This window comes from Schistocerca gregaria, unplaced genomic scaffold (genome assembly GCF_023897955.1).
Source record: "Schistocerca gregaria isolate iqSchGreg1 unplaced genomic scaffold, iqSchGreg1.2 ptg000515l, whole genome shotgun sequence".
Classification (NCBI taxonomy): Eukaryota; Metazoa; Arthropoda; class Insecta; order Orthoptera; family Acrididae; genus Schistocerca; species Schistocerca gregaria.
The window spans coordinates 4,019,634-4,034,288 of NW_026061916.1; the positions used below are offsets into that span (position 1 = coordinate 4,019,634).

The window sequence follows — 14,655 nt, forward strand, 5'->3', positions numbered from 1 at the left end:
AGTCTACGCTTTGATCGTTCCCTGGAAGACCAGTAGTAGTTTCCGAAGCACATCTGGAGGCATTCTGTAATCTGTGGACTATCAGAGTGTTTTTGAAACACAGAAATTGCATCAGGATTGAATACAACAGTCACCATCCGCACATTCCTCCATGGGAGTAACGTCTGAAACAGTCTACCCTTTGATCGTTCCCTGGAAGACCAGTAGTAGTTACTGATGCTCATCTGGAGGCATTCTGTAATCTGTGGACCCTCAAAGTGTTGATGAAACACAGAAATTGCATCGGGATTGAATACAACAGTCACCATGCACACTTTCCTCCAAGTGAATAATGTCTCAAACATTCTAAGATTTGATCGTTCCCAGGAAGACCTGTAGTAGTTTTCGAAGCACTTATGGAGGCAATCTGTTATCTGTTTACTATCAGAGTGTTGATGAAAAACAGAAATTGCATCGAGGTTGAATACAACAGTCACCATGCACACTCTCCTCCATGGGAGTAATGTCTCTAACAGTCTACGCTTTGATCGTTCCCTGGAAGACCAGTAGTAGTTTCCGATGCACATCTGGAGGCATTCTGTAATCTGTGGACTATCAGAGTGTTGATGAAACACAGAAATTGCATAGGGATTCAATACAACAGTCACCATGTGCGCCTTCCTCCATGGGAGTAATGTCTCAAACAGTCTACGCTTTGATCGTTCGCTTTAAGACCAGCAGTAGTTTCCAATGTACATCTTTAGGCATTCTGTTAACTGTGGTCCATCAGAATGTTGTTGAAACACTGAAATTGCATCGGGATTTAATACAACAGTCACCATGCGCACTTTCCTCCATGGGAGTAATGTCTCAAACAGTCTACGCTTTGATCGTTCCCTGGAAGACCAGTAGTAGTTTCGATTCACATCTGTAGGCATTCTGTAATCTGTGGTTCTTCAAAGTGTTGATGAAACACAGAAATTGCATCGGGATTGAATACAATAGTCACCATGGGCACTTTCCTCCATAGGAGTAATGTCTCAAACAGTCTACACTGTTATCGTTCCCTGGAAGACCAGTAGTAGTTTCCATTGCACATCTGGTGGCATTCTGTAATCTGTGGACTATCAGAGAGTTGATGAAACACAGAAATTGCATCGGGATTAAATACAACAGTCACAATCCGCACTTTTCTCCATGGGAATAATGTCTAAAACAGTCTACGCTTTGATCGTTCCCTGGAAGACCAGTAGTAGTTTCCGATGCACATCTGGAGGCATTCTGTAATCTGTGGATCATCAGAGTGTTGTTGAAACACAGAAATTGCATCTGGATTGAATACAACAGTCACCATGCGCACTTTCCTACATGGGAGTAATGTCTCAAACAGTCTATGCTTTGCCCGTTCATAGGAAGACCAGTAGTAGTTTCCGATGCATATCTGGAGGAAATCTGTAATCTGTGGACTATCAGAGTGTTGATGAAACACAGAAATTGCATTGGGATTGAATACAACAGTCACCATCCGCAGTTTCCACCACGGGAGTAATGTCTCAAACAGTCTACGCTTTGATCGTTCCCTGGAAGACCAGTAGTAGTTTCCGATGCACATCTGGAGGCATTCTGTAATCTGTTGACCTTCAAAGTGTTGATGAAACGCAGAAATTGCATAGGGATTGAATACAACAGTCACCATGCGCACTTTCCTCAACGTGAGTAATGTCTCAAACAGTCTACGCTTTGATCGTTCCCTGGAAGACCAGTAGTTGTTTCCGATGCACATCTGGTGGCATTCTATAATCTTTGGACTATCAGAGTGTTGATGAAACATAGAAATTGCATCGGGATTGAATACAACAGTCACCATGCGCACTTTTCTCAACGGGAGTAATGTCTCACACAGTCTACGCTTTGATCGTTCCCTAGAAGACCAGTAGTAGTTTCCGATGCACATCTGGTGGCATTCTGCATTCTGTGGACTATCAGAGTGTTGATGAAACACAGAAATTACATCGGGATTGAATACAATAGGCACCATGCGCAATTTCCTCCACAGGAGTAATGTCTCAAAGAGTCTACGCTTTGATCGTTCCCTGGAAGACCAGTAGTAGTTTCCGATGCACATCTGGTGGCATTCTGTAATATGTGGACTATCAGAGAGTTGATTAAACACAGAAATTGCATCGGGATTGAATACAACAGTCACCACGCTCACTTCCCTCCATGGGAGTAATGTCTCAAACAGTCACGCTTTGATCGTTCCCTGGAAGACCAGTAGTAGTTTCCGATGCACATCTGGTATGATTCTGTAATCTGCGGAATATCAGAGTGTTAATGAAACACAGAAATTGCATCGGGATTGAATACAACAGTCACCATCCGCAATTTCCGCCATGGGAGTAATGTCTAAAACAATTAATATAGTAATGAGCTTTATTTCAAAAGAATTAGAAATAAAATCATAATAATAAATATAATTTCAACCACCAAAATTTAACATTCATGCAATAGAAATTAAAATAGCAACATCACCAATACGATTAGAAAGTGCAGTTAATATACCAGCACTATAAGATTTTACATTTTGATAATAAATAACTAAACAATAAGAAACTAAACCTAAACCATCTCAACCTAATAAAATTCTAATTAAATTAGGACTAATAATTAAAGGGGATATTTGAGGGATTTGGATATAATTTCCCCATCAGAAGTAGTCGTTAATTTACTTTTATTTGGTTTAAGAGACCATTACTTACTTTCAGTCATCTGATGAATTTCAAGGTGTACTAATTTTTTTTAGTTACTTTAGATTGACACTCTAATGTTATTTATTTTAACTAACTCCTTAAATTATCTTAGATAATCACTTAATAAATAAATTTACTGAAGTTCTTTCAATTACAATTGGTATAAATCTGTGGTTTGCTCCACAGATTTCTGAGCATTGTCCAAAGAATAATCCAGGTCGATTTATTGTGAATGTTCCTTGATTTAACCGACCTGGCGTTGCATCAATTTTAACCCCTAATGCAGGAACTGCTCATGAGTGTAGAACATCTGATGCTCTTCTTAATACTCGTACTTCTGTATTTATTGGTAGGATTGTTCGGTTATCTACATCTAGTAGTCGGAATCCATCATTTTCTAGGTCTTGTTCTGGTGTTATATAAGTGTCAAATTCTACGTCTATGAAGTCTGAATATTCATATCTTCAATATCATTGTCGTCCAATGGTTTTAATTGTAATTATTGCATCTACTGAATCATCAAGTAAATATAATAGTCGTAATGATGGAAGGGCAATAAAAATTAATGTAATTGCTGGTAAAGCTGTTCAGATTGTTTCAGTTAAATGTCCATGAAGTATATTACGGTTAGTATAGGCAATAAATAATATATAACTTAGGGCATAACCTACAATTACTGTAATTAATAATAATACGACCATAGTATGATCATGAAAGAATGATAATTGCTCCATTAATGGTGAAGCTCCATCTTGAAGAGATAAATTTGATCATGTTGCCATTAATAAATATATTCTAATAAAAGGTCAAACCTTTATTTGTAGAGCTTAAATCTACTGCACTAATCTGCCATATTAGAATCTAGAGATTAATGGTAATTCTGAGTAACTATGTTCTGCAGGAGGGTTATTTTGTAGTCATTCTGTTGATCTTCTTATGTTAGCTCTAAATATAGTTGCTCGGTTTGTAATCATTCTTTCTCATATAATTACAATGAATATAATGATTCCTACAATAGAAATTGTAGACCCAATTCTTGATACTACGTTTCATGATGTATATGCGTCTGGGTAGTCAGAGTATCGTCGAGGTATTCCTGCTAATCCTAGGAAGTGTTGAGGAAAGAATGTTAAATTTACTCCAATGAATATAATTGTAAATTGGATTTTTAATCATGTATTATTTATAGTTAATCCTGTAAATAGTGGATATCATTGAATGACACCTCCTATAATTGCAAATACTGCTCCTATAGGTAATACATAATGAAAGTGGGCTACTACATAATATGTATCATGTAATACAATATCAAGTGATGAATTTGCTAATACTAATCCTGTTAATCCACCAATTGTAAATAGGAAAATAAATCCTAGAGCTCATAATAATGGTGGATTGAACTTGAATTTAGTTCCATATAATGTAGCTAATCATCTAAATACCTTAAGTCCTGTAGGTACAGCAATAATTATTGTTGCTGATGTAAAATATGCTCGTGTGTCAACATCCATTCCTACTGTAAATATATGATGTGCTCATACAATAAATCCTATTAGTCCAATTGATAGTTTAGCATAAATTATACCTAATGTTCCAAATGATTCAATTTTTCCTCTTTCTTGACATACAATATGTGAAATAATTCCGAACCCCGGTAGAATTAAAATATAAACTTCTGGGTGTCCAAAGAATCAAAATAGATGTTGATATAGAATTGGGTCACCCCCTCCTGCAGGGTCAAAGAATGATGTATTTAAATTTCGATCTGTTAATAATATAGTAATAGCTCCTGCTAAAACTGGAAGTGAAAGAAGGAGAAGTAATGCTGTAATAGCTACAGATCATACAAATAAAGGTGTTTGATCTAAAGTTATACTTTCTGATCGTATATTAATTGCTGTTGTAATGAAATTCACTGCACCAAGAATAGATGATACACCTGCTAAGTGCAGTGAAAAAATAGCTAGATCTACAGATGCACCCCCGTGTGCAATAGCTCCTGCTAGAGGAGGGTAAACTGTTCATCCTGTACCAGCACCATTATCTACTATAGAAGATGTAAGAAGAAGGGTTAGTGAAGGTGGTAGTAATCAAAAACTTATATTATTTATTCGTGGAAATGCTATATCTGGTGCACCAATTATTAGTGGAACAAGTCAATTACCAAATCCACCAATTATAATAGGTATTACTATAAAGAAAATTATTACGAATGCGTGAGCTGTAATAATAACATTATAAATCTGGTCATCCCCAATTAGAGATCCGGGTTGGCCAAGTTCAGCACGAATAAGTATTCTTATTGATGTTCCTACTATTCCTGCTCATGCTCCAAATATGAAGTATAAAGTACCAATGTCCTTATGGTTTGTTGAGAATAATCATTTTTGCGGTAAGATGGCTGAATTTTAGGTGGTAGACTGTAAATCTACTTATGAGATGTTTTCTCTCTTATCATATTTAGGTCTTATATTCAATTATGATTCTAGACTGCAATTCTAGAGGTGTACAATTTTACTAAGGCCTAAAAGATTATTCTTTTAATTATAACTTTGAAGGTTATTAGTTTGATTAACTTAAGTCCTTAGTATAATGAAATTAAGGTTGATGTTGAAATCAATCCTATTGTTGAAATTATTACTGTTATAGGAAGAATGATTCTTGATTTTTGGGACTTTATCTTTATAGATCACGAATTTTCTGTGTATGATATAATTAGAGCTGAGAATCTAATACGTATATAGTAGTAGAGTGTAATTGTAGTTAATACAACTATAATAGTTATAATAGTTGTTATATTGTTTTCTATTAATGATTGTATTACAATTCATTTTGGTAAGAATCCAAGGAATGGTGGTAGTCCACCTAAAGATAATAAAGATAAGAATATTATGAATTTAATTTCGGTTTTTATATTTCTGGCTGAATAAATTTGATTTATGAAAAATAAATTTATTTGCTTAAATAATAAAACTATAATTAATCTTAATAGTGAGTAAATAATGAAGTATAGTTCTCAGATGTTTTCTCTGACTGTTAATGATCTAATTATTCAACCTAGATGTCTGATTGATGAATATGCTAAAAGTTGTCGTAAGGATGTTAGATTTAAACCTCCTATTGCCCCAATAATAATTCTTAAGATAATAATTGTTCAAATAAAAGTTCTTAATTGAATACAATAAGATAAGACCATTATTGGGGCGATTTTTTGTCATGTTATTAATGTTAAACAATTATTTCATCTTGATGCTCCTATAACTTCTGGAAATCAGAAATGGAAAGGTGCAGCTCCAATCTTTAATAATAGTCTAGATCTAATTATTATTGATGGGATAAATTCTGTTTCCCATCCCATGGGATATTTTATTTGAATCAGCAAAATTGAAAATAATAATATTGTCGATGCTATTGCTTGGACAATAAAATATTTAATTGATGATTCATTTATTATTATATTTTTATTTCTTGTTAGGAGCGGAATAAATGAAAGTAAGTTGATCTCAAGTCCTATTCAAACCCCAAATCAGGAATTTGATGAAATGGACAGGATCGTTCCTATCATTAATGTTGATAGGAAGAGAAGTTTTGTAGAGTTGTTGGTCATTAAAAAGGAGAGGATTGATACCTCTATAAATGGGGTATGAACCCATTAGCTTGTTTAGCTTACCTTTTTACATTAAGGTGTATGATGCACGTTAGTTTTTGATACTAAAGGAGGTAGTTTAATTCTATCTTATGTAATTTTAATGAAGGTAATTTTATTTACTTTATTTACCCTATCAAGGTAACCCTTTCATCAGGCACTTCATTTATTTAATATATAAATAGAAAGTTTTTTTTTGAAATTCTTTTATGTATTATTTTGTTTAATTAGGATTAATTTATCCTGCTCATTTTATTTTTTATATATATATATATATAATAAATAATTTATATTAATATATTACATTTAATTGAAATTAAAGTATTATAAGTTCATCTTACCATTATCAATTGATTATTTTAATGCAATTATTACCTAGGATTATAGCTACTTATGTTTTTAGCTTAAAATAGGTTATTATAATATAATATATATAATAATATGTAATTTAATATTTAATATTATTATAATTGGATATAATAAATAAAATTATTAATTTAAATATAAAATATTATAATTAATATAAATAATTATATTAATTATAATAATATAATTATGTAAATTATCTATAATTAGATTATTTAACTAATATATATGAAAGTTAACTTAATATAAAAAAAGAATTCATATTAATAACATATTATATTAAATTACATAATTGTATAAAATATATTTATTATATTATTTAATCTTTCTTTATTTATTAGTGAAAAGAAAGATTAAATAAGAAAGAATATAATACATTTATTGCTATACATGTTCCATATTAATCTTTAATTATATATAATAGAGAAGTTGTTGTGGTCATACATAGGGGCGTTTCTTTTTTTTTGTTAATGTTTGTGGTTTTTTTCTTTTTTTTTCTTTAAATATTTGAATCTTTTATTTTTTCCTGAATTAATAGATTTAAAATTTTCTTATTTTTTATTTTTAAAAGTTTTATTCTTGCTTGTTTATTCACTTTTTCTTTGTATTATATGTAAGTTTTGTTAGACTAAATGTTCTTTTTGCAGTAATTTGATTTAATTATCAAGTATTTTGGATTTAGCAATTGATTTAGTATCGGCATAATTCGTGCCAGCAGCTGCGGTTATACGATTGATACAAGTGAATATTATTGGTTAAAACAGTTGTTTATATTATTAGGGTTGAAATATAAATTTGTAAGGTGAAATGTTAAAATTTATTTGTGGCCCTTTTTATGAATCTGTGAAATTTAAATAATAAACTAGGATTAGATACCCTATTATTTTAAATGTTAATTCTATTTACCAGGGTACTATTAGTTAAGGTCTTTAAACCCAAAGAATTTGGCGGTATCTCATTCCATTCAGAGGAACCTACCCCATGATTGATAATACACGATTTACTCTACTTAATTTATTTGTTTGTATATCTCCGTTATCAGAGAATCTTTTTAGAGTTATAATTCTCAAGATTTATAATTATAAAATATTTCAGGTCAAGGTGCAGCTTATAGTTAAGAGGAGGTGGGTTACAATAGATTTTTGTTTATAACGGATTTGATAGTGAAATACTGTTAATGAAGGTGGATTTGATAGTAATTTAATTTATTTAATTTAACTGATACTGACTCTGAGATGTGTACACATCGCCCGTCGCTCTCATTATTGATTATTCTATTTTATTTTAAAGTAGCTTCAATTTAGATTAGATAAGTCGTAACATAGTAGATGTACTGGAAAGTGTATCTAGGAAGAGTTTCAAGATATAACTTATTAGTAAAGTGTTTCATTTACACTGAAAATTTTTCTGTGCAAATCAGGATATCTTGATTATTTATTTTATTATATTAATTTTTTGTTTATTTAATTATTTAATATAAATAATTTTATTGTATTTTTGTCTTAGTATATTTTATAGAATTGATTTTTTAAATTATAGTTTATTGGTAATGTAAGTGTTTTATGAAATATTATTTTACATTTTTTTAAGTAGATTTTATTTATTGTACCTTTTGTATCAGGGTTTATCAAAATTTTAGTATTTATTTTACTTGTCTCGATTTGGGTTGATTTATAAATAATTTATAGTTAATGTATCATAATTATTATTAAATTATTTATAGAAATGAGATGTTAATCGTTTACCAAGATATCTAGTTTCTTAAGAAAAAATTTAATTTTTTAAAGTTATTTGTTTTTATTTAATTTTTTAAGTAAAAATATTAACTTATTTATTCTTTAAGGGATAAGCTTTGAAGTTAATAACCTATAATTTATTTTATAGAAATATAATAGTAAGCTTTAAACCAGCTATCTTTAAGATTACGTTTTAGTTCATTATTTTTTATTTTGATTTTATAAATATTTTAGGTTTTTTATTAAGATTATTAATTTAATTTTAAAATGTTTGTAATAATGATAGAAGTAGTATATTTATTTGTATGAAATTTTTACCTTGTGAACTTATTATAAGGAACTAGGCAAAATTGATTTCCGCCTGTTTATCAAAAACATGTCCTCTTGTTTATATTTTGAGGTCTGGCCTGCTCACTGAGCGTATTTTTAAAGAGCCGCGGTATTTTGACCGTGCAAAGGTAGCATAATCATTAGTCTCTTAATTAGTGGCTGGAATGAATGGCTTGATGAGAAATCAACTGTCTCTTAATAAATTTTTGAATTTAACTTTTGAGTCAAAAGGCTTAAATTCTTCTTTAGGACGAGAAGACCCTATAGAGCTTGACATTTTACTTTTATATAGTTTTTTGTTTGTCTTTCTATATTTAATGATGATGTTTTGTTGGGGTGACATGAAGAATAGATAAACTCTTCATTATTATATCATTTATTTATGTTTGTTATTTCGATCCATAATTTATGATCATAAGATTAAGTTACCTTAGGGATAACAGCGTAATTGTTTTTGAGAGCTCATATCGACAAAGCAGATTGCGACCTCGATGTTGGATTAAGAAAAATTTTGGGTGCAGGAGCCCAATGATTAGGTCTGTTCGACCTTTAAATTCTTACATGATCTGAGTTCAGACCGGCGTGAGCCAGGTCGGTTTCTATCCTAAGATTGTTAATCCATATTAGTACGAAAGGACCATATGGTTAAAATATTTTTTGTTATATTGATTAATATTAATTTATTTACTATTTTGACAGATTAATGTGTTGAATTTAGAATTCATTTATGTAGATTTTTTCTACAAATAGTATTGATACTTTATGATTTATTTATATTTATTTTGAATTTTCTTTTATTGGTTATTTGTGTTTTAATTAGTGTTGCCTTTTTAACTTTATTAGAGCGTAAGGTTTTAGGTTATATTCAGATTCGAAAGGGTCCAAATAAGGTAGGTTTTGTTGGAATTCCTCAGCCATTTAGAGATGCTATTAAGTTAATTTGTAAGGAGCAGCCAATTCCTATTATATCTAATTACCTACTTTATTATTTTTCCCCTGTTTTTAATTTAATGATTTCTTTAGCCGTTTGAGTAATTTTTCCTTATTTAACTTATATGTGTTCTTTTTCTTATGGATTTTTATTTTTTTTATGTTGTACTAGATTAGGTGTTTATACTGTTATAATTGCTGGTTGATCTTCTAATTCAAATTATTCATTATTAGGTTCTCTTCGTTCTGTTGCTCAAACAATTTCTTATGAAGTTAGTTTAGCTTTAATTTTATTGTCTTTAATTATTTTAATTGGTAGTTTTAATATGTTTGATTTTATAAACTATCAGCTTTATTGTTGATTTATTATTATTTCTTTTCCTTTAGCTTTAGCTTGTTTTGCTTCTTGCTTAGCTGAAACTAATCGTACTCCTTTTGATTTTGCTGAAGGGCAATCTGAGTTAGTTTCAGGATTTAATATTGAGTATGGTGCGGGTGGTTTTACTTTAATTTTTTTAGCTGAATATACTAGAATTGTCTTCATAAGAATGTTATTGGCTTTAATTTTTTTGGGCGGTGATTTTTATTCTTTTATATTTTTTATTAAGCTTGCTATTATATCTTTTGGTTTTATTTGGGTTCGTGGAACATTACCACGGTTCCGTTATGATAAATTAATGTACTTAGCTTGAAAAAGTTTTTTACCTTTATCTTTGATTTTTTTTATTTTCTTTGTTGGTTTAAAGATTTTATTTATCTCATTTGTTTAGTGAAATTTTTTGAGAAAAGTTAATAGAAGAGTTAAACTTCTAATTTTATGTTTTCAAAACATATGCTTTTCCTAAGCTAATTAACTTTATTCCTTAATTAATTTATCTCATGCGTTTGCGACATGGACATTAATTAAGAAATATGTGAAGTAAATAATTGTTAAGATTTGACCTGTTATAATATAAGGTTCTTCAACAGGTCGTTTACCAATTCACGTTAGTAAGCATACAACAACTACTATAATTCAGAATAAAATTTGATTAATAGGGTAAAATTGAATGCCTCAGAATGGTGTTTTATTATAAAATGGTAAAATTATTAAGATTCCAATTGATAAAAATAATGCAATAACACCTCCTAACTTATTAGGGATAGATCGTAGAATTGCATATGCAAATAGGAAATATCATTCTGGTTGAATGTGAACTGGTGTTACTAATGGGTTGGCAGGTACAAAGTTATCTGGATCTCCTAATAGGTAAGGATTAATTAAACATAGTATAATTAATAATGATGTTATTATTACAAATGTAATAGAATCCTTAAAGGTAAAGTATGGATGGAATGGAATTTTTTCAATATCTCCATTTAGTCCAAGAGGATTATTAGATCCTGTTTGGTGAAGAAAAAATAAATGAATTGCTGCTATAGCAGCAATAATAAATGGTAATACAAAATGGAATGTGAATAATCGATTTAATGTTGCATTATCAACAGCGAATCCTCCTCATACTCATTGGACTAAATCTGTTCCTAAGTATGGGATTGCTGATAATAAATTAGTAATTACTGTTGCACCTCAAAAAGATATTTGGCCTCAGGGTAAGACATATCCTATAAATGCAGTTGCTAAAACTAAAAATAAAATCACTGTACCAATTATTCAGGTATGTATATATATATAAGATCCATAGTAAATTCCCCGTCCTACATGTAAGTAAATACAAATAAAAAATATAGATGCTCCATTTGCGTGTAAGGTTCGGATAATTCAACCATTATTTACGTCTCGGCAGATGTGTACTACACTACTGAATGCTATTTCAATATTTGATGTATAATGTATAGCTAAAAATAGTCCAGTTACGATTTGAATTACCAAACATAACCCTAATAGGGATCCAAAATTTCATCAAAATGAAATATTTGTTGGGGCAGGTAAGTCAATTAAAGAGTTATTAATAATTTTAATTAAAGGATGTCTTAATCGTAAGGGTTTATTCATCAGTAATTATCTTATTTTACGAATAGGTCCCTGATTAATATTGGTGATTTTAACAACTGCTAGTAGTGCTAAAAATAAATGAATTATTATTATTATTGTAATAATGAATGTTGGTCTATTATATAATTTTTCTAAAGATATTGTTATTTCTTGATAATTGATTGAATTATCAATATTTATAGTTTCGGTGTTTTTGAAAAAGTCTATAAATATAGATATATCTAGAATAATTAATATTAATATGATAAATACTCACATTATTAATGTAATAATTATAGTGATTGATTTAGGCTGAAATATTTCGTTTGATGCAATTCTTGTAATGTAAATAAATAATACTAGTATACCACCAAGAAATGTTAAAAATAAAATATATGATAATCAATATCTTTCTATTATTGTTCCTGTTATTAATCCAACTAGGAAGGTTTGAAGGATAATAAAAAGCATTATTGATATTGGGTGTCTTAATTTAATAAAATTAATATTTATTACATTTGATAATGATATAATTATTATTTTGATCATTTCAGGGGTTAGTTTATTTAAAATACCGGTTTTGGGGAGCTTTGGAAGCTTTTCCACCTCTGAAGTTTTAAAAGTGGGGGCTGGACTTATTTCCGGTTTACAAGACCGGCGTTTTTTTTAAACTATTAAAACTAATATTTATATTCTCTATTTTTACTTCTTTATTGATTTATTTTGCTGGTGTTTATGTTTTTTCTTCTAAACGTAAACATTTATTAATGGTTCTTTTGAGATTAGAATATATTGTTCTTTCTTTATTTATGTTAGTTATTGTTTTTCTTATTGAGTTTGATTATGATTATTTTTTTCCTGTTATTTTTTTAGTTTTTTCTGTTTGTGAGGGTGCTTTAGGTCTTTCTATTTTAGTTTCAATAATTCGTTCTCATGGTAATGATTTTTTTAATTCTTTTGGTTATCTTTATGTTAATGTATTTATTTATAACTATTTTTTTGATCCCTCTTTGTTTATTAAATAATTGTTGATGGTTGGTTCATTCTTTAATGTTTCTGTCGGGTTTTGTTTTTATAATTTGTGTTTATTCATATGCTGATTTGAATATAATTAGATATTATTTTGGTATTGATTATTTATCTTTTAGTTTAATTTTACTTGGTTTTTGGATTTGTTCTTTAATAATCACTGCTAGAGGTTCAGTTTATTTAAGTTCATATCATTCTAATTTTTTTGTTTTTATGGTTTTGATTTTAATAATTATGCTTTATTGTTCATTTGCTAGATTAAGTCTTCTTTCTTTTTATATTTTTTTTGAGGCTAGATTAGTTCCTACTTTACTTTTAATTTTGGGTTGGGGTGATCAACCTGAGCGTTTGCAGGCTGGTGTTTATTTAATTTTTTATACTTTGGTTGCTAGATTACCTTTATTATTAGTTTTATTTAAGGTTTATGATTTTTCTAATACTTTATATTTTCCTTTATTGGTTGATTTTGGTTCTTATTATTTTATGTTTTATGTATTTATAATTTTGGCTTTTTTAGTTAAGATACCTATGTTTTTGGTTCATTTATGACTTCCTAAGGCTCATGTAGAGGCCCCTATTTCAGGTAGAATAATTCTTGCTGGTGTTTTATTAAAGTTAGGTGGTTATGGTATTTTTCGTGTTATAAAGGTTATTTCTTATTTGGGTTTAAAGTTTAGTTATTTTTGATTGTCTTTAGGTTTATCTGGGGGTGTTATTGTAAGATTTATTTGTTTTCGTCAGGTTAATTTAAAGTCTTTAATTGCATATTCTTCTGTTGCTCATATAAGAATGGTTATTGGTGGATTGATGACTATGAATTGATGAGGTTGTGTAGGTTCTCTTTCTCTAATGGTTGGTCATGGTTTATGTTCTTCTGGTTTATTTTGTTTATCTAATATTATTTATGAACGTTTAGGTAGACGAAGATTATTAATTAACAAGGGTATAATTAATTTGATGCCAAGAATGGCTTTATGATGATTTCTTTTAAGATCATCAAGTATGGCTGCTCCTCCTTCTTTAAATTTGGTAGGTGAAATTAGATTATTAAATAGAATTATATCTTGATCTTCTTTTAGATTCTTTGCTTTGATTTTTTTATCTTTTTTTAGAGCTGTTTATACTTTGTATATATATTCTTATTCTCAGCATGGGAATTATTATTCTGGTGTTTATACTTGTTCTCTTGGTTATTTTCGTGAATATCATCTTTTACTTTTACATTGATTGCCTTTAAATATTCTCTGTTTAAAGGGTGAATATTTCTTTGTTTAGTTTGCTTAAGTATTTTAATTAAAAATATTGTTTTGTGGAATCAATGATATGAAGTTTTTCATCTTAGGCCGTGAATTTATTTTCTATTTGTTCTTTGAGTTTTTTTCTTTGTTTATTTCGAGAACTATAATTTTTATTTTAGGTATTTATTTTTTAATAATTGATTATAGAGTTTTTGTTGAGTGAGAGCTTTTCAATTTAAATGGTTCTATAGTTGTTATAACTTTAATTTTGGATTGAATATCTCTTATTTTTATATCTTTTGTTATATATATTTCTTCTTTGGTTATTTATTATAGAGAGGATTATATATCTGGTGAAAAGAATATAAATCGTTTTATTATTATTGTTTCAATATTTATTCTTTCTATAGGTTTTTTAATTATTAGTCCTAATTTAATTAGAATTTTATTAGGTTGAGATGGTTTAGGTTTAGTTTCTTATTGTTTAGTTATTTATTATCAAAATGTAAAATCTTATTGTGCTGGTATATTAACTGCACTTTCTAATCGTATTGGTGATGTTGCTATTTTAATTTCTATTGCATGAATGTTAAATTTTGGTGGTTGAAATTATATTTATTATTATGATTTTATTTCTAATTCTTTTGAAATAAAGCTCATTACTATATTAATTGTT

The 14,655-nt window shown here is 29.1% G+C and overlaps 1 long non-coding RNA gene across 2 annotated transcripts in view; it reads left to right on the top strand.

Moving 5' to 3' along the window:
* The first annotated feature begins 8,201 nt into the window (after nucleotides 1-8,201).
* The window catches only part of LOC126313971 (uncharacterized), a 112,797-nt gene continuing 106,343 nt past the window's right edge, over nucleotides 8,202-14,655 (top strand). For both annotated transcript variants that reach the window (XR_007555563.1, XR_007555565.1), the window contains exon 1: nucleotides 8,202-8,711. This is a non-coding gene — a long non-coding RNA (uncharacterized LOC126313971). The remainder of the gene's footprint in view (nucleotides 8,712-14,655) is intronic.